At 44.6% G+C, this 20558-nt stretch overlaps 2 long non-coding RNA genes across 3 annotated transcripts in view; both read left to right on the forward strand.

The window, feature by feature from the left end:
* Nucleotides 1-20558, forward strand: part of LOC107522370 (uncharacterized) — a 43428-nt gene that overhangs the window by 9814 nt on the left and 13056 nt on the right. For both annotated transcript variants that reach the window (XR_009549928.1, XR_009549927.1), the window contains exon 3: nucleotides 13087-13259. This is a non-coding gene — a long non-coding RNA (uncharacterized LOC107522370). The remainder of the gene's footprint in view (nucleotides 1-13086; nucleotides 13260-20558) is intronic.
* Nucleotides 64-4222, forward strand: LOC132538588 (uncharacterized). The gene is made up of 2 exons (XR_009549929.1): nucleotides 64-3973; nucleotides 4118-4222. It is a non-coding gene; the product is annotated as an uncharacterized LOC132538588 (long non-coding RNA).

A 20558-nucleotide genomic window follows, 5' to 3' on the forward strand; every position in this document is an offset into this window, starting at 1 on the left:
CCTTCTTCCGTAGCCAGTCAACAGCGTCAGGTTGAAAGCTGTCGGGAGCTGCTTGTTGCTGGCTTTGAAAATGACTGGGATCCATGTTGATTCAGTCAGCTAGGAAGGATCATCAGTTTCCCCAATGAATGGGTACTCACGGGATGCACCACGAGAAGGTCAATCCAATGCATCCTTAAAATCGGTTATAACCTTTGCTGAAAACCACCTGCATTACAATAACTTTGAGGATAATTATACCAAAGGTTCAACTTATTAGTCAAGGTATTATGAATATCAGTACCTTGTGAGCACAACACCTGCACACCTGGCTTTTTTTTTTCCCCCAGAGGGTCTGGTGTTACATATTCTTGGACTTAAAAAATGGGAATGTTATTATGTTACTTAACTTCAAAGATAACTTTCTTTGCTGTTATTTTATACTTGTGTTAATCTGAAAAGGACCAATGTTTTCCATTCCTTTTATTCCAGATACAACAGGGAAACTATCAGGGCAAGGCAGAGAGTGAGAGACACAGTGGCATTGCTCCACCATCCGTGGAACTCTCTGAAGGCTGGGGTGCCCCCAGGGGGTGCTAGGACTCGAACCCAGAGCGTGAAGCACCGTAAAGTATGTTCTCTTTTGGGTGAGCTAGCTCCTGCCCCTCCCTGTTGTGGAACAGAGATACACGAAGCCAATCCAGAAATGACATCACCCCTGAATGTCACAGAGACTTAGGAATTTTATTTCTTCTGAGGAAACGTAATTCAAAGTATGGTGGATAGTTTCTGGAATTATCCAGCTCTGTCATTGGTTTACTCATCTAGAAAGAGTAAAGCAATTGTGCCACCTAGAACTTGGGTCACAGTGCTGAAAGATTGTTTTGCCATTGCAGGTTAAAGAAAAAAATCTTAAAGGAGGCTGGATGGTTTCCATTTTATAAATAAAAAATAATATTTTAAAAAAACATAGTACTATGAACAAGGATCCAGGTTCAAACCCTGGCTCCCCACCTTCAGTGGGGATGCTTCCTGAGTGGTGAAGCAAGTCTGCAGGTGTCTATCTTTCTCTCTCCCTCTCAATTTCTCTTCCTCTTTCCTCTCAATTTCTCTCTTTTATCGAAAAAAAAAAAGGTGCGGGGGCAGGATGGCCACCAGGAGCTGTGGATTCATGGCACTGGCATTGAAACCCAGGGACAATCTTGGAGAAAGAAAAAAAAAAACAGGAATAAGAAGCATTGGTTTCAGTGCAAAGAAAACATCTGGATTCCAGATTAAATTGTGGACTCACAGATGCTGCCGACCCCCTGATGCTGAACAATAATCAGCCTATTACACAGACTCCGAACACTTCTGAATTGGGGGGTTTTCTGGCAGGTAAAGCCTGCTTGTGCTCTGTGTGCCCACGGCATACACTCTAGAGCTTCACCTCAGGGAGTCATCAAAACAGACCTTTGCAAAGATGGACAAGCCAGGATGAACAAGTGTTTGGATTTCATAGGGGATCTCTGTGTGCATGACACAGGGCGTCTTGCCGTGGCTGGGTTTTCTCCTGCTTTACAGGCAATTAGGTGTTGAGTCAGTGAGCAGATGTGCCAGGTGCCATGGATCTAATTCTTATACCCTTTCTCCCTCCCTCCTTTACCCCTTTGCCCCGTCTCCAGAGATTAAGGAATGTTAAACCAGGAGTCTATAATGCAGACGTCAGAGAAAGAAAGGAGTTGCTGAACAGTCTCAGCTCAACATTTTAGAAAGGCTAGGCCCTAGGGATCAGGCAGTGGAGCACCTGGTTGAGTGCATACATTGCCATCATGCACAAGGACCAGGGTTCAAGCCCCCAGTCTCCACCTGCAGGGAGGTAGGCTTTATGAGATGTGAAGCAATGCTGCAGCTCACCTTTTCTATCTCTTTCTCTCTATCTCTCTGTCTCTCCTTCTCTCTCTCAATTTCTCATTGTCCTATGAAATAAAAAGAAAGGGGGAAAAAAAGAAAATTACACTGGAACATGATGGCAGAGGAGGACCTAGTGGGGGTTGAACTGTTATGTGGAAACTGGGAAATGTTATTCATGAATAAACTATTGTGCTTTACTGTCAACCGTAAGCCCTTAATCCCCCAATATAGAAATTAAAAAAAAAGAAATTTATGTAAAAAAGAATATTTTTTTAAAAAAAAGGAAGAAGGAAGGAAAGAAGGAAAAAGAGAAAGAAAGAAGAAAAGAAAAAGAACAGACCTGAGTGGCTCATTCACATGAAAAGATTCCTTCCCCAGTACCACAATGCCAGGCTGCAGGATTCTGCCAGAGGCTGTGTGACTAGACCCCCTTCTCCTCTCCTTCTCCCCATGGCCCCAGGCCCTCAATAACCTGTGAACCCAGCCTGAGAGGCAGGAAGACAGGTTTTCGAGACGTGGCTCAGCCATATTTTCAGGTTGCTAGTACCTGATCCATCTCCATTTTTTTTTTTTTGCCTCCAGGGTTACTGCTGGGGCTCAGTGCCTGCTCCATGAATCCACTGTTCCTGGAGGCTATCCCCCACTTTTTGTTGCCCTTGTTGTTATTATTTTTTTTTACCATTGCTGTGGTTATTTTTTTATTATTGTTTTTATTAATGTCGTTGTTGTTGGATAGGACAGAGAGAAATGGAGAGAGGAGGGGAAGACAGAGAGGGAAAGAGAAAGACAGACACCTGCATACCTGCTTCACCACCTGCAAAGCGACTCCCCTACAGGTGGGAAGCCGGGGGCTCAAACCGGGATCCCTATGGCAGTCCTTGCGCTTTGCGCCACATGCGCTTAACCCGCTGCGCACTTAAGCAATAGAAGTCAGGGAGCTCTCCCAACATAGGAGACATTTACATGATGTTAGCATTTTAAAATAACAAAATGAACACTCTCCTCTGTCAGTGCATGTGGTGTTTTCTAACATCCTGGTTAGAAAATAAATGTATATTTTGATCTCATCTTGTTCCAACATTTTGATCTGTTATCTGTTGAGACAGAAAACCATCCTAGGTGTGAGGAAATTCAAATTAAGAGATAAAAACATGTTCTAGCATCTTTGCTACAAAGTGGATGCTCCTTCCTGTCCTTTCATAAAAAATTTTTTTTTAATTATTCTATTTGTTTTCCTATGACTGACAAGAAACTTTTGCCAATCCACCCACTCAGTTCCCCTTGTTAATCCACAAATACATGCTGGGGTAATATTTATCAGAGAATCATTTTCACTGTGATAGGATTCATAGTGGAAGAAGCAAATATTGCTTCATTTGCAAATATATATATATATATATATGTTCAAAACAGGACAGGTGTTATCTTAATGTTTCAGTCCCACCACTTCCCCAGAATGCTCTCCTGGAAAGAGTTTCTGTCTGAGGACCCACTGACAGTAGGGTGGGGGTGTGGTAGAGTATTTTGCTGAAAACTAAGAAATGTACCATTAAGGTGTTAAGGTCAGAAATGACAGGAAGTTACCTGGGGGAACACAGATACTGCTGCACCAGGCCAGAACCCATGTTCTCAGGCACACCTGTATGTGTGCCTGGGGGAAGGAAATTGCTGCCCAGGGAGTGGAACAGGTGAGTGTGTCTTAGCTAGGAGATGAAGGCGGGGCTGGGATGTTTATAAGCTCCATCTGTCCCCTGGCTTGGGCTCTCTTTCTAAGTGAGCCTTCCCACATGTGGGTCAAGGGCTCCTCTCTTTCTTTCTCCCTTCCCCCTCTCTCTTGGCCTAACATGCAAATATTCTCAATTTTCCAGAATAAAGTTTAAAATTCCTGAAAATCATGCTTTCTCCTCAATTCTTTGTTGGGGCTACGTGTGACAAATCTTTTAAGCATGTGGGAACTTACCTGTAGTTTTCCCCAGTAAAATATCAACAACTCTATTTACTGTAAACCATTAACCCCCCAATACATTGTTTTAGAGTTGTAAAAGAACAATTGAACTGCTTATCTAAGACACCAATATGCTAAGGAATCTCACATCACTATGTGACGAGGGTCAGAGGGTCACTTAGAGCCAAACTCCTAAGGAGAAAACAGCCCCTTCCCCATGCTTGGTTCATAGCCAATCATGATGGACTGAGCCTGGGTAGCCACCCCCTGGAGGACAGGGCAGTTTCAAACCTGCCATAGGTGATAAGTACGTGGCTTCTAGCATGTGTGTGTCAACTTGGTGGGCCCACATTGGGCTGGCACCCATTGGGTCTGATCAAATAAACTGCCTCCCCTCCTATCTTTCTCAGTTCTCCCAGGTCATTCTTGAGGGGTGAATGGATAAATTTTGTTGGTCTGCTTCTAAATTCTGCTTCTAAGACCCCTTCTGTTTCATTGGTTTAATCCCCCCTGCTTAACACTGTATTCTATTTACATAACCACTGTTAACTAAGCACCACCCTGCCTCCAGGACATTGGTTTAATCCTCATTGTTTTGCACGATTTTTCCTTCTACCCACCCCCTATCCTACGTACATCCTCTTCGGACCTGACTCTTCCACCTCAGGATATATAAGGACAGGATTGTGATTAGAGATAGCTTAGATTGCGCTGCGTTCCACACGAATAAAGACTGAACTGCGTACCACTCAGCCATGAGTCGCTGGTCGTCTCTCTCCCGCCCACGAAGCCAGCCCGACAAAATTTAATTTCCCACAATAGTTTACTTGTCCAAGGCTCAGGTGTTTCAGTTGCAGGTGTTTGGGGAAGTTGCATACAGAGAGCTATCCGGAAACACACCATCTTAGGGTATCCTGACTATGGACACTGCCTTTCCCTGGGACATAAGATCATGTGCTGTGCATCAGTGTAGCTAAGATACTTTTGATTTCTATTTCTATATTATCTTTATTGACATGTAATTAAGTAAATGTATTGTACAAATGTATAATGAATGTATAGGATATATCGCATAATGCATAATTATAATGACATAGTATTTTCTACTGCATGTATTTTATATTATAGTTAGTATTAAGCTCACATATTTAATATCTAAGTATGTTTTCTTTCTACGTCTAATTTTATTCCATGTTTTTGTCTGGTTAGGTAAACCTAGCAGCCCTAACAAATAAACTCAATCTTTTGGTTATTTTAATTTACTGGGATTTTTTTTTTTTTCTTGTTGCCCTCACTGTCCAATGAGGAATTCCTCATGTGAAGGTTGTTGTCCTCTACCTTTTGATTCAAAGACCCTGACACCTTCCAAATCGTGGCTCCTCCATCCCCAGGTACCATACTAGTTGTCTCCCTGTGATATTGAAATGAAAAATCCACAGGCTCCCGGTGGACACCCCACTTCAGCATTCCAGTATCTGAATGGCGGGCTCTGAGGGTAGCCAACCTGCTCTCGGCTCTCCTGTCCGCACCTGGAGGGACTCTGTAACCCATCAGCTGGTGCTGCGCCCCGTTTGAAACTGATAAAAGCTGCATTCTGTGGTACAAGCTGCGACAGGTCTGATAGGAATCAGCCCGTAACCCCATTAACGTAAAATAAACGTCAACTCCCTGCCCTCCATGTGGCCTAGGGCCTCATTCTTTGGTTACTTTTGAACTGTATTACGGCATTTTTATTACACTATTTCCAATCAGTAGGTGGGCAAGGAAATGGTGGAACAGGCCCATCTGCTTCTCAACTAACTACCTGATCTCAGGAGTGACACATAGTGTATGCGCTCAGAGCTCATGGAGGAGAACTGGTGTGAGGTCTGTTTGTAGCTACAAAAACTGAGCTGAAAAATGTTGTCCAAGGGGCCAGGTGGTGGTCCATCTGGCTGAGCACACCATGCTACCAAGCTCAAGGACCCGGTTTGAGCCCCACTTCCCACCTGCAGGAGGTAAGCTTCACGAGTGGTGAAGCAGGTCTGCAGCTATCTCTCTGTCTCTCTCCCTCTCTAGCTCCCCTCTCCATTTCTCTTTGTCTCATCCAATAAATAATAAATTAAACAAATAAGTAAATAAAAAGCAAAGTGTTGCCGAAATCTGGCAGCCATGTACTAGAAAGTTTACTGTGAAAGGAAGGGCCACCATTTTGAGCTCACAACCAGCTTTCTCTGCTATGATCATCTTATGGAGTAATCTGTTGGATAAGTTTTTTTTTTTTTCTCATATACTTAAGAACACTGGTATTCATGTTACTATGTCAGTTAGTTTTCAAAATCCAAAGCATATACATGTAGCATTAATAATTATAAGCAATCTGACTTAGACTTTCTATGTAAACAATTGGTAATCTAGTTCTCCAGCCATTGTTTTATAACACTTAATAATTAAAATTCATCTAATACTACCAAGCATCCCAGAGGGCATCCTTTAACCTCATGATTTAGGTAGAATTAAAGACAGACGCGTGACTATGCACACTCTTCTAAAGTGCCTTTTATAAAGTATTACATCTGGTAATCTCCAAAGTTATTCTTGAGAAAAGAATCCAGATAATTTCTAATTCTTACACTCACTCAATATTTGATGTCATTATTCTTTACTAGATAGCAGGCATGGTGTCTCACTTGTTTGTTCTTATATGGTTCTAAAATACTTCATTTAATTTATTTTTTCCCTTTTGTTGCCCTTGCTGTTTTATTGTTGTAGTTATTATTGTTGTTGTTGTTGTTAGATAGGACAGAGAGAAATGGAGAGAGGGAGGGGAAGACAGAGAGGAGGATAGAAAGATAGACACCTGCAGACCTGCTTCACCGCCTGTGAAGCCACTCCCCTGCAGGTGGGGAGCCAGGGTTCGAACCGGGATCCTTATGCCGGTCTTTGTGCTTTGTGCCACCTGCGCTTAGCCCGCTGTACTACAGCCCGACTCCCATTTCATTTAATTTTAAGCCTACAACTTTCAAATATAAATTTGTTAAGAATCTTTTCAACTGCATCAACTGAGGCTCTGCCCTTTGAGCAAAGATGCAGCCAGATCACTTATTTCCTCAACCAAGGGGCTTTGGTCTTAGCAAACTGCTGTCTTCACCACATTCTCTCCCTCTCTCCATCCACTCCTTCCTCTGATTTCTACTCCCCCAGGGCACCCAGCTTGCCCTTAGCCCTTAGCCCTTAGCCCTCAGAGAAAGTCTTCGGATTGTGCAAAGGCAGCCCCTGAGCTTCCCTCATCTTCTTGGGGTGCCCGTTTCAGAGATGTGAACATCCCAAATCGGGGGCCTGGTCCATTTTCATGACTTGGTAATAATTTAGAGCAGTTTCTGGTTTTCTTTTTCTTTTTTCTTCTCTTCCCTTTCTTTCTTTCTTTCTTTCTTTCTTTCTTTCTTTCTTTCTTTTTTTGTCTCCAGGGTCCTCAATGCCTGCAGGCTGTAGGCTATTTTTCCCATTTTGCTGCCCTTTTTGTTGTGCTTGTTGTAATTGCTATTGTTATTGTTGTCATAGCTTTTGTTTTGTTATTGTCATAGACGTCATTGGCTAGGACAGAGAGAAATAGAGAGAGGAGGGGAAGACAGAGAGGGGGAGAGAAAGATAGACACCAGCAGAACTGCTTCACTGCTTGTGAAGCAATCTGCCTGCAGGTGGGGAGCCGGGGGCTCGAACTGGGATCCTTATGCCCGTCCTTGTGCTTTGTGCCACCTGCGCTTAACCCACTGTGCTACTGCCCAGCCCCCATCACTTAACTTTTTAACTCTTTCACAGAACACACCAGGAATCTCACTACACAATCTATCACCACACATTGTTTTTAATGTTCTACTGACTGACAGTTCAACTGAGATCTTTTTCAACTAGTTGAACAAGAAGAAAAAAATGTCATAACAATGTCACTTAACCTTTTTTTCTTCTGCCTCCAGGGCTATCGCTGGGGCTCTGTCCCTGCCTATGAATCCACTGCTCTTGTTGTTATTGTTGTTACTGCTTGTGTTGTCGGATAGGACAGAGAGAAATGGAGAGAGGAGAGGAAGACAGAGAGGGGCAGAGACAGACACAGACACCTGCAGACCTGCTTCATTGCTTGTGAAATGAACCCCCCTGCAGGTGGGGAGCCAGGGCCTTGAACTGGGATCCTTATTCTGGTTCTATATATCTCCGTCTATTTTATTAATTTTCTAAGTGCTGGAACTTGGAAAACTGAACAATAGGAGAAACAGGAGGATAGTTAGTACTAAATTCATTTTGACTGGAGATATAATATTTATCCAGAGATGTATGGACCAGAAGAAGAGAAAGAACAGGCCTGGGGACACTGATATAGAACACTTTAGTGCCTGAGACTCTGGGGTCACAGGTTCAGTTCCCAGCACCATTATAAACCAGAGCAGAGCAGAGCTCTGGTCTCTCTCTTTCCATCTCTCTCTCTCTCTCTTTCTCTCCCTTCCTCTTCTCTGTATCTTTCTCATTCAACTGAATTTTAACAATAGGTAAATACTTTTAAAAAGAAAAATGAAAAGCAAGAATGAAAAGAAAATAAAGGGAAAAAATTACCCACCTCACCAGAGATGCAATTTTCAATAGAATGTTACATTCTTTTCGTATAATTATCAAAATTTGTGAGACATTTTCATCTTGTTCCATTATGCGATGCTAATTATTGCAATGATAAGTAAATCTTGAAGCAATTATTCAAAATCTAGAACAGGATATTTAAAACATGATGTGATATTTTAGAAAACGAACAGTAAACACACACTGGAAATGCAAATTCAGTGAGTAAACTGAAAGATGTGAATGAACTCCTGGAGAAGAGTTCCATTCACATGCTCTGTAAATCGTTGCAGGTAGCATGAGCTCACTTTGGATTCAGATTTTCTGACCTATTTAAAAGAGAGTATTAAGGTTTCACGTGAAAACGGCGATGTCTACAGGACATTTCCGTTGTGCCCTTGCAGGCAAAGGTTCCAGGTATTTGGGGAATTGACTTAAACGTGGGTGCTGGGATACATGGTCAGCAACACACTGCTAGGAAGGAGGTACATTTGAGATGCCAGTTACATTTCACCAGCCTGAACTAGGAGCACCTAGTAGGATGGCGTATTCTGCCTCTTACCAGAAGTTCTGAGGGCTGGAGATGGATCTCATATTGCAAAGTTGACAGGACACCCATACCATTGAGCACCTGAAGTCTGTGGTGGATTAACTATGCCTATAGTAGTTTTTGATACCACATCTTCCAGGGAGAGGTAGAGTTGAATACACACAGTTTACATTATAAATCTGACTTTTCTTATTTATTTATTCATTGACTGTGGAGCAAAGGCCTCTCCTGTGTGAGTTCCTTCAGATAGAGACAGAAGGAGAGACATTGCAGCCCCGAGGCTCCCCCTGATGCCGTGGTAGTTAGATGTGGTACCAGGGCCCCAGTCTAGGATGGTGAGCTCTCTCTCTCTCTGACTCTTGACCTTTACTTTAAAATTCAGATGAGAGACTTCTGGAGGCGTGGCTATGAAGTAAAATTCAGCTGAAATCTGCTGTTTAGAAAACAATAGCTAAGAGGCTGGGCGGTAGCACACCTGGCTAAGTGCATGTGTTACCATGCACAAGGAACCAGGTTCAAGCCCCTGGTCCCCACCTGCAGAGGGAAGGCTTCATGAGTGGTGAAGCAGGGCTGCAGGTGTCTCTCTGTCTTTCTCTCCCTATCCTGCTCCCTCTTAATTTCTCTCTGTCCTATCAGATAAAATAAATAAATGAAGTTGAAAAGAAAACAATAGTTAAGGTGTTGGGTATACTTGCTTGCATGCACGCATTGTCATGTGCAAAGACCTGGTTTCAGCCCCCAATCCCCACTTGCAGAGGGTGTCACTTCATGAGCAGTAAAGCAGGTCTGTAGGTGTCTCTCTCTTCATTTCCCCCTCTACCACCCTTTCCCCTCTCAGTTTTGTTCTGTCCCATCTAATAAAACTTAGAAAGAGAGAGAGAGAGAGAGGAAGAGAAAAATGGCCACCAAGATATTATAATGGATTTGTAGTGCTGGCACCAAGCCCTAGTGATGACCTTGGTGGCCAGTCAAGGGAAAAACAAAGAGAGACAGTAGCTAGTAACACCTGTCTACCATGCATTCCCTATGACGTCACATTCATCACACCGGAAGAAACTGTCCTGATAAGTTCTGTACCTTAAGCCGTAAACTAAGCTAAGTGATTTTCTTCTCCCCCCATCTTTCTTTTTTATCTTTATATTTATTTATTTTCCTGCAGATTTAACACAATATGATGTCTCTTTTTAAAACAACTTTTAAAAAATATTTATTTATTCCCTTTTGTTGCCCTTGTTTTATTGTTGTAGTTACTATTGTTGTTGTTGTTGATGTGGATAGGACAGAGAGAAATGGAGAGAGGAGGAGAAGACAGAGAGGGGGAGAGAAAGACAGACACCTGCAGAACTGCTTCACCGCCTGTGAAGCAACTCCCCTGCAGGTGGGGAGCCGGGGGCTCGAACTGGGATCCTTATGCCAGTCCTTGCGCCTAGCGCCACCTGCGCTGCTTAACCTGCTGCACTACTGCCCGACTCCCAATGATCTTTTTTAAATTTGTTTATTTTTTTCACCACTCCCCTTGTAGATAGCCACTATAGTTCTCCCACAGTCTTGAAAATATGTTGACTTTTTTTTCACAATTCCATATTCAGTTTTCTTCTCATTTTTCTATCAGCCACCACCACTGGGCTTTACATCCAAACAAACGCAAGGTAGAGGTGTGTTCTCAGGTGCCCAGTATCCTGCCGTAACCATATCCCACATGCCTTCAACAATGCCTACTGTAGATAGAGAGGTTCTGGCTTCCACAGCACTCAGGGAATAGCACCTGGGTTGGAACCTGAGCATGTGAGCTATGAAGGTCTACAAGTGGGGCCCTGAAGTTTGAATAGCCATTGGCCAACAGAGATCTCTCAGTGAGAGGGGTCAGACAGGAACCCTGTGCTTTTTGCCTTAACCAGGTTGATTGATTTCACAAATCCTTATGAAGCGGCAAAACACCTTTCTAATTATTCCAGGTGATACAAATAATGATTGACTCCTGGTGGGAAGCATCCCACTGTCAAATGCACAGATGTAAGGATACATATCGCTCAAATTTATTTGTGTAGAGTCATGGCATGAATGGACTCTCTGCTGACTCTCTCTGATGACTCTCTTGGCTCATCTGTCAAGAAGTGATCCCCTTTGCTGAGAAAATAAAGTATGTATTTATTACAACAGATACTTTCACTGGAGGCAGCAGGCTCCAATGAGAACAGAAAGTAAAATACAAGAGTTCATAACAAAAGATGTCCGAGTAACGTTTATCAAATATAGAATTGACTGGAATGTTTTTCTTTTCTCCTTGTGTATTATCTTTTTTTCAGGACTGCATACTCAGCTCCTAGGGCTTCCACTTCTACCTTCGCACTTGCACCAGTTTTGATCTCTTTTTTCTTTAAAAAATATTTTATTTTTTCTATTTTCATTTATTGAATAGAGACACAAAGAAATTGAGAGGGAGGGGGAAGTAGAGAGACAGAGAGATACCTGTAGCCCTGCTTCACCACTCCTGAAGCTTTCCCCCTGCAGGTGGGGACCAGGGGCTTGAACCCAGGCCCTTTCACACTATAATATGGGCACTTAATCAGGTGCGCCACATCCTGGCCTCTTGACCTTTTTTTTTTTTTAGCTTCCCCATGTCTGCTCCTGTGCAACCCTTCAGCCTGGGCAGGTAATTGGCACTTTGCTTTTATCAGGAAACTTTCTGGTTCAAATACCTTCCTCCTGGTGAGGATGTTTTTCATTTTATAGCCCAGCCTTCTACAGAAGTACATAGATATTTTCCTTCTGAATATTTATGAGTCAGCATAAGCATCCCAACACATTTAAAGGGGTGGGTGTGAGAGAGTCCCTGGAGGTGGTGAACAGTGCAACTGATCATTAATTGATTTTGCAACTGAAATTAGGACATTGGGGGAAGACAGAATCTGGCCATATCCCTAAAGTTGGTGGATTCAAGGCTTGAACTGGCCTTCTGATTTTCCTTGTAAACCCACTTGAAGAGAAGCTCACTCCACTTGCTCCAATATGTAAAGCAAGGTAGAAGGGGAAAAAAAAATCCAAATAGACCATCACTGGGGATTTTTGTGGAAATAAGATAATTTAGACAGCTCTCTCCACAACCCTTTTAAGCCACAAGGCTGATGAATTTGAATGCTGAGTAATAATCTTTTGGACTCCAAAAAAAAGTCACATTACTCATTGAATTAGAACAACACTCTTTCTCTTGAAAGAAAAGTTGGAAGCTGAGTTTTCAAGGTTATTACTTCTGCTAACAGTACGCAAATCAGGTTACTGCAAGTATTTGCCACTTCCTGTGTAAACACACCTTCCACCATTAGCTGGCTAGCACCTATAGCACTGTTTGCAGATGCATATCTAGCTTCCCACTGCACATCACTGGCTGCCCTTCTGCTCCCAGGTCCTCCTTATAGAGAGCTCTGCTGCCTGCTGTCTGCTGGGAGGCTTCTGGGCTGCCCCACACCCGGGACCCCGTCAGCTCCTGACAGGGACCCTCTGTCCTCTGCACGGCTCGGCATGCGGCCACTTCTGCTGTTTTGTGAGTCTTCTGTGTGAGACTCGTAGAGTCTTCTGGTGAATGGAGGCCAGTGGGCTCTTGGACTTCCACCTCGGCCCCTCTGCCTGCATGCTCTCAGTCACTGCCCCATTTTGTTCATGGGCACAGAACCTCCTCCCCTCGGTTCCAGGCATGTGGGCTGGGTCTGCGATGCCATGATAAGGCAAATGAGAAGTCTGTGGGGTGACATCTGGGGTCTCTCAGGATGGCACAATCAAGAGGTCCCTTCTATGATCTTTCTAGACCCAAGGACACTTATGATCGATCACAAGTTCATGGAACCAAGGGGCCAGGGTGAAAGCCCCACGTGGCCTCCCTGGCTGGAGCCTATAGATGAAGAGGCTGGCTGTCCCCTCACTTCCTGGGCAGCTGGTTTATTAGGGCTCCATCTTTGTCACCAAAGGCAGCTTGGTGCCCCAGCGGGCACTGACAACTCCTCTCTCCTGGGTATCCACAGATAGGCTGTTGTGACTCCAGGCAGGTAACCGTTTGTGGGTGGCTTTGGGGAAGGGTGAGGTCTTACTGAAAGTCTACTTAGTGAGAGCAACCCCTCCCCCTGCCCTGCCCCCCCTGCAGACTGCCAGGAGCAGGCCCAGGTCAGGCCCAGAAGTGTGTCTGCACATCCTGCCCCAGCTCCCTCCCTCCCTGACTGCAAAGGCCACAACATGCAGATGGAGGCAGAGGTGAACCCTGGAGACAAAAGTTGAAACTGATACACATGAACTTGAAAAAAAAGGAGCAAGCAAACTGTAAGACTTGAGAATTCAGTGGTGATCTTTGGGAGGTGGGAGGGTAGGACTACAGAATGTTGGTGGTGAGTGTGCTGTGGAACTAGATACTGTAATCTTACAATCTGTAGCCTACTATTCATAACAAATAAAACAACAAGAAATACATAATAAAAACTAAAAAACAGTAATAGATGAATAAAGAAGTAAATAGAGGTGATCACAGACTATAATCTTGATGAACATCGGCAGACTGACATCCGAGTTAGAAATTAGTTGAAATTCCATCAAAGGCACTAGTGATATACTGAATTATCAGGCTTCTAAAGAAGCATGCTTACTATAGAGAGAACCACAGAATGAAAATAGACTGCTATAACAAACAGCAAAAAAAAAAAAAAGTCAATGACAGGAAATTATATTTACCCATCTGGAAGTTCTGAGACTCAAGTCATGAGAACTCTTTACACCCGCATTAGGATCCAAGTCCCCAAAGAGCTGAAACTTGAATTTATTAGGAGAGGAGGTACCCCCATCTCCCCACCCCACCCCCAGCTTCCTTCCCCTCTGAAGAAACAGAAGATCAGAGTCTATGTTTTGAATTTGAAATCTGGCTGCCAGGGCAGCTAAGATAACAACCGTTTCTTTGGTTCTCGCTGCTCCAACTTGTTTTGTAAGAGGTGGGTGTATTCTTATCCCAGGGATGCAGGGATGATGGATAGAGTCTCAGACTAGAGGTCAGAAGGCTGGTTTCTATTCTGAGCCCCCAGCATTGATCTGTGTGGTCACAGGCCAGTTACTTAAAGTCTGTGGTTTTATATCTCTGTTCTCCCAAGCTTGGCTGCATCCACGTTAGAGCCAGCCCTGAGAGAGAGGAGACGGGAGGACTTTGTTGCGGGAGTGTAGCAGGAAAGCCCTGCAGTGCTGTCCACCCTAGTCCCCTACAGAGGAATCTACCTCACACACTCAAGGGTGACTCAGGGAGCCAGTGCCTCCGGAATGTTCTTTTCTTGGCTCGGGAGCAACTGCAGACTCAGCAGTGCCAGAACTTCAAGGAATTGCTTGGATTCAGATGCTCTTCAGTTGTAAGAAACCCATTTTATAAGGTATTACAGCCAGAATCTGGGCAGGTAGCGTTCCCTGGATACTTGCCGTGGAATCAGACAAGATGGAGGGAGGCCAACCTACGCTCAGGGAATCTAGACCCTGCACACAATCCCATGCGGGCAGTGAAGGGAGGCTCTTAAGCCTCTCCAGGACTGGCATGGAGCAGAATCTTCCTGTCTCACAGACCTGACTATGGAGTGCTCCCTCATTCTGGAAGATCTGAATGGAGCCCCTGCTCCACTAAAGCTGCCTGTGTGACTGTCACTGTAAACCAGTCAGCAGAAAGGGTTAGAATTTACCTAGGATTGTGGAAACTGCTTACATTTTCATGATTGGCAATCCAGCCCCTTCAAGGGGGTGGTGGCTACCTGGGTGAGAGCACTTGCTATCATGCTCAAGGACCTGGGTTTAAGACCCTGACTCCCATCTGCAGGGGAAATGCTTCACAAGTGGTGAAGAAAGTACTGCAGATCTCTCTCTCTCTCTCTCTCTCTACCTCTCTCTCCCCCCCTTTCTCTGGATTTCCCTGTGTCTCTATCCAATACATAAATAAATATTAAACAAATTTACAAAAAGAAAGCCAACCCTTTCACAATATTTGAAAAGATCTGTAAAGACATGCACAGAACCTACATGATAAGTAACTTATACAGGTTAGTGCTGTTTGTGAGACAAACTACAGACTGTTCACAGGTCTTTACATGATTGTTATTATTATTGTTAGGAATTAATAGTTTACAGTCTAGTCTTTAACACGCAGACACAGCCTCTCATCTTCCCCTTGATGGGTGTCTAGGAGATATACCAGGACCCCAATGACCCTTCATCCCGTCCCTTCCCCTCCTTCCCCAGAGTCCTTTGCTTTGCTTCAATACAACACACCCGGTCCAATTTTCACCTCATGTCTTCTCTTACTGTTCTTTGCTCTTAAGTTCCACTCACAGGTGAGATCAGCTGGTATGGGTCATTCTCTTTCTGGCTTGTCTCACTCATCAAGATGCTTTCAGTGCTTTAGAATGTGGGTGGGTGTGTAAGCTAGGGCAGCCCCCGTGGGAAACAGTTTGGAGGGCGAAGTCCTTGCAGATCTAAAGATGGCGATAAACACCTTCTGCTCCTGCAATTCGGAGGCTGTCTTTAGGTCCAGGTTCATGGCTGTTCATTAATAGTCCAGATGTGGAATCCACATAAAGAAACTGTCAACTTCTCCACCAAATACTCTTCTGCCATTTGAAATACGGCCTTGTGTCATTGAGGACAAAATGGCGGGAACTGAAGGAGATCATTCTAAGTACAGGGCTTATGGACAAGGAGCAGGTGTCTCCACACATGTGTGTGGTATATTAATAGATATGACAAGCCTTATGTAGTAGTAACAGACAAATAATAATAATAACCCTGACTATGAAAACAGTAGTTCTTATTTGGCACGGGTGGTTGGGTAGAGGGGTCTCTGGTGTTATGTCACTGGAACTTTGATGGTGGGTGTGGTGAGTCACACACACAGACAGACACACAAAAATGCATGAAATCATACTGAAAACATTAATAAAATATTATTGTAAACCAGCATTAAATCAACAAAGCTGAGCCTTGAGAATCATTATGAGATTTCAGACCAAAATTGATTTCACTTTGACTCACTGTCTGTGAGTAAGACACATTTAGAAGAACTCTTCTTCAAAATTAACTAACTCCTTTTTTTTTGCCACCAGTGTTATTGCTTGGGCTTGGTTCCTACCACTCCTGGAGATATATATATATTTTCTTCCTCCCTCCCTCCCTCCCTCCCTCCCTCCATTCCTTCCTTTCTTCCTTCCTCTCTCCTTCATTTCTTCTTCTTTCATCTATTTTTCTGATAGAGACAGAAATAGATAGGAAGGGAGAAAGAAGGAGAGAAAAAGATATGTGTAGGTCACTGCTACACCACTCCGGAAGCTTTCCTCAGGTGGGCTGGAATCTTGGTCTTTGCACTTGTTAATGAACAGAAGCAGGGCTATTTTAGATGGGTGGCTGGATTTTTTGTTCTCTTGCCTGAGAAACTCAGACTCAGTCCTTTGAGTTTCTGTTCAACATTTGAGTCAAAAAATGAAACCTGGGCTTCCCAGATAGCACAAAACTCTGCCCCCACCGCCCCCACTAAACTGTGAGCCTCTGTGTGTCACTCTTGGGTTTTTCTTTCTGTTTGTTTGCAGGAGCCTCTAGCCTCTGCACTTCCATGACCGAGGCTGGCATGATAGGTATACACTCTATCCATTCCCAGGACATGTAGTTTTCTTTTTTTTTTTTTTTCTTTATAAAAAGGAAACATTGACAAGACCATTGGATAAGAGGGGTACAACTCCACACAGTTCCCACCTCCAGAACTCTGTATCCCCTCCCCTCCCCTGTTAGCTTCCCTATTCTTTATCCCTCTGGGAGTATGGACCCAGGGGCATTGTGGGATGCAGAAGGTGGAAGGTCTGGCTTCTGTAATTGCTTCCCTTCTGAACATGAGCATTGACAGGTGGATCCATACTCCCAGCCTGTCTCTCTCTTTCCCTAGTGGGGCAGGGCTTTGGGGAAGTGGGGCTCCAGGACACATTGGTTGGGTCATCTGTCCAGGGAAGTACAGTTGGCATCTGAAACCTGGTGGCTGAAATAGTTAACATATAAAGCCAAACAAATTGTTGACTAATCATGAACCTAAAGGCTGAAATATTGCTGTCATGTAGTTTTCTTAGAGCATTTGACTGTATGTGAAAACCTCTCACAATATCATTTGAACCAGCACCTCTTTCTCTGTGAATTTATGCTAAGAGACTCACTGCACTGCCAGTTGTGCTATGGTCATAAGACCAGGATGACATAGCAATTGGTTAGATGAGCAGGCCAATGTGTCAGAACAGAAGGTCTAGACAAGAGAGACAAGTATACAGTCATACACCTGCGGTGTGACCGATAGTGACACTCCCATGCAGGAGGGAAAGATGGCCATTTTGATGGATGGCATTGAGAAAATTGACTCTCCACATGAGAAAAAAAAATCCTTGAGCCCTACATCACACTTCACAGAAAAATCAATTACAGATGGAGTGTAGTTCTAAATGCACATGGTAAAACAATGAATCTTTCCGAAGAAAATGCAGGAGCACAGTTTCACAACCACAGAGCACAAAATCTGAATCTCAAGGCAAGAAAGAAAAAAAAAAAAGAAAAAAGATGGCATAAATTGGAGCCTCATTCAAGACGAAGATTTTTGTACATTCAAGAGGTCAAAAGGAAGGGAAGGGAAAGTCCGCAGAATGAGACATTTTTGTAGAGGGTCGGGCTGTGGCGCACCAGGCTGAGTGCACACATTACCATGTCTCAAGGACCTGAGTTCAAGCTCCCGGTCCCCACCTGCGGGGAGGAAGCTTCACAAGGAGTGAGGCAAGGGATGCAGTTGTCTCTCTTTCCCTCACTTGCTCAATCTTTCAGCCGCTTCGCTCTTAATTTCTCTTTACCCTATTGAATTAAGAATAATAAATAAGGGGAGTCGGGCGGTAGCACAGCGGGTTAAGTGCAGGTGGCACAAAGTGCAAGGACCAGCATAAGGATTCCAGCCTTTAAATTCATGATTGATCAATAATTTGTTCGGCTTTGTATGTTAGCTCTTTTTTCAGCCACCAGGTTCCAGATGCTACCATGATGCCAACTGGACTTCCCTGGACAGATGACTCCACCAATGTGTCCTGGAGCTCCAATTCCCCAGAACCCCGCTCCACTAGGGAAAGAGAGAGGCAGGCTGTGAGTATGGATCCACCTGTCAATGTCTATATTCAGCGGGGAAGCAATTACAGAAGCCAGACCTTCCACCTTATGCACCCCACAATGACCTTGGGTCCATACTCCCAGAGGGATAAAGAATAGGAAAGCTATCAGGGGAGGGGTGGGGATATGAAGTTCTGGTGGTGGGAATTGTGTGGAGTTGTACCCATCCTATCCTGTGGTTTTTGTCAATGTTTCCTTTTTATTAATAATAATAATAATAATAATAATGAAAGAGACAAAAGACAGATGTGGATTTAAATCATAATAGAATATCACCTCAATTCTTCTGACTCATGTGAGAAAGGGAAGCCCATCAAGTATCTAGTCCATAGCCTTGTTGGCTATGGATTGGTGAAACTCTCAAACTGCTGGTGGGAGAAGGATAAAGATAAAGGGGAGGGAGGGGGGAGGGGGCATACAGGGCTCTGTCCTCCTGCTTTTCTCTTTCAAATGTGTTATCATTCCTTCAGAGGAGGGATGAGCCACACCTGGCCATCACTGTTCCCTTCCCACAAAACCCACTGTTGCCTTTAAACTTTTTAAACTATCTTTATTTATATATTGAATAGAGACAGTCAGAAATCTGGGGGGGGGGGGAGATAGAGAGGGAGAGAGATGGGGTCTGGGTGGTGGTGCAGCTGATAGAACACACATGTCACAATGTGAAAAGTCCTGGATTTGAGGCCCCTTTCCCTCTCGATTTCTGGCTGTCTATCAAATAAAGATTAAAAATTCAGAGAGTGAGAGAGAGAGAGAGAGCTGTAGTCCTGCTTTACCACTCACAAATAGGGACCAGGGGCTCAAACCCAGGTCCTTGCACACTGTAACATGTGAGCTCAACCTGGTGTGCCACCACCTGGCCCCTTGTTGCTTTTTCAGGTGACCAATTGAGCCATTCATTTGAGGAAGATTGTCAGCTGAGCTGACTCCGCAGGGCCTCCCTCAATTTACAGGCTGAAACGCAACCATCAGTGTGATGGGTGGGTGGCTAGGTCCTGAGTGCTGTGCTCTCCTGTGGGCATTAGTGTCCTTTATGCTGAGATGTCAGAAAGCACTCCCTCTCCAACCACGTGAGGACAGCCAGAATCTAGCTGTCTTTGAACCTGGAGCTGGGCTCTCACCAGATATGAATTTCCGGCTCTTGCTCTGTGACTTCCAGCCTCCAGAACTCTGAGAAATTAAGGTTATTATTGTTGGAGCCATCTAGACTATACATTCTGTTAGAATCTCACTAACAAATGAACGCATGTCCTGGCCTCATCTCCCCTTTGCTCACCCAATTTCCTACTTGAGCTTTTTCTTCCCCTCATTCTTTCACTCTCCATGGCTGTTTGTTTGTTGTTCTTCCATGTTCACATGTTTCAGCAAATACACAGCATTGAGCTGGTTTTTAGCTGTTATTCCGAGTTGAATCTCCTTATTCTTCATTTTTTCTCTTAAGCATTAAAAGCTTATAGGTGTCTGCAATGAAACTAAGTCCACACTTGAAAAAGACTTATTTCATTTAATACAAATGAGAGATATTCACATGAAGCAGAAAGAGAGATGCCAGAGAACCATTCTGGTACCTCTCGTGCTGGGGATTGAGCCAGGAACCCTTGGCAGGCAAGTCTCTCATGCTACCTCCTGGCTACTAAATTTGTTCTTCTTTTATTAAAGTAGCACCAGGGAAGGATCCCAGGGCCTCAGGCATAAAATATAATACTTGTGCTGTCTCCCAGGACTAATTTTTCATCCTTGTCTTATAAAGAGAGACAAGGAAAAAGGTAGTGTGATAGAGACAGAGAATAGCATTACTCATAGAGCTCACTTAGTACTACCCATGGTGCTGAGAGGGGTGAGAACCCACAGCCCTGCTCCACTCTCCATGGGGCTCCCTAGGTGCTGTGCCTGGTGCTGAGAAAGGAGAGACCCAACAGCCCTCCTCCACCCTCCATGGGGCTCCCTGGGTGCTGTCCATGGTACTGAGAGAGGAGAGACCCCACAGCCCTTCCCACCCTCCACGGGCTCCCTGGGTGCTGTGCCTGGTGCTGAGAGAGGAGAGACCCCACAGCCCTGCCCACCCTCCATGGGCTCCCTGGGTGGTGTGCCTGGTGCTGAAAGAGGAGAGACCCCACAGCTCTGCTCCACCCTCCATGGGGCTCCCTGGGTTCTGTCCATGGTGCTGAGAGAGGAGAGACCCCACAGACCTGCCCACCCTCCATGAGGCTCCCTGGGTGCTGTGACTGGTGCTGAAAGAGGAGAGACCCCACAGGTCTGCTCCACCCTCCATGGGGCTCCCTGGGTGCTGTGCATGGTGCTGAGAGGGGAGAGACCCCACAGCCCTGCTCACCCTCCATGGGGCTCCCTGGGTGCTGTGACTGGTGCTGAGAGAGGAGAGACCCCATAGTCCTGCTCACTCTCCATGGGGCTCCACTGGTGCTG

Source organism: Erinaceus europaeus, chromosome 5, assembly GCF_950295315.1.
Source record: "Erinaceus europaeus chromosome 5, mEriEur2.1, whole genome shotgun sequence".
Lineage (NCBI taxonomy): Eukaryota > Metazoa > Chordata > Mammalia > Eulipotyphla > Erinaceidae > Erinaceus > Erinaceus europaeus.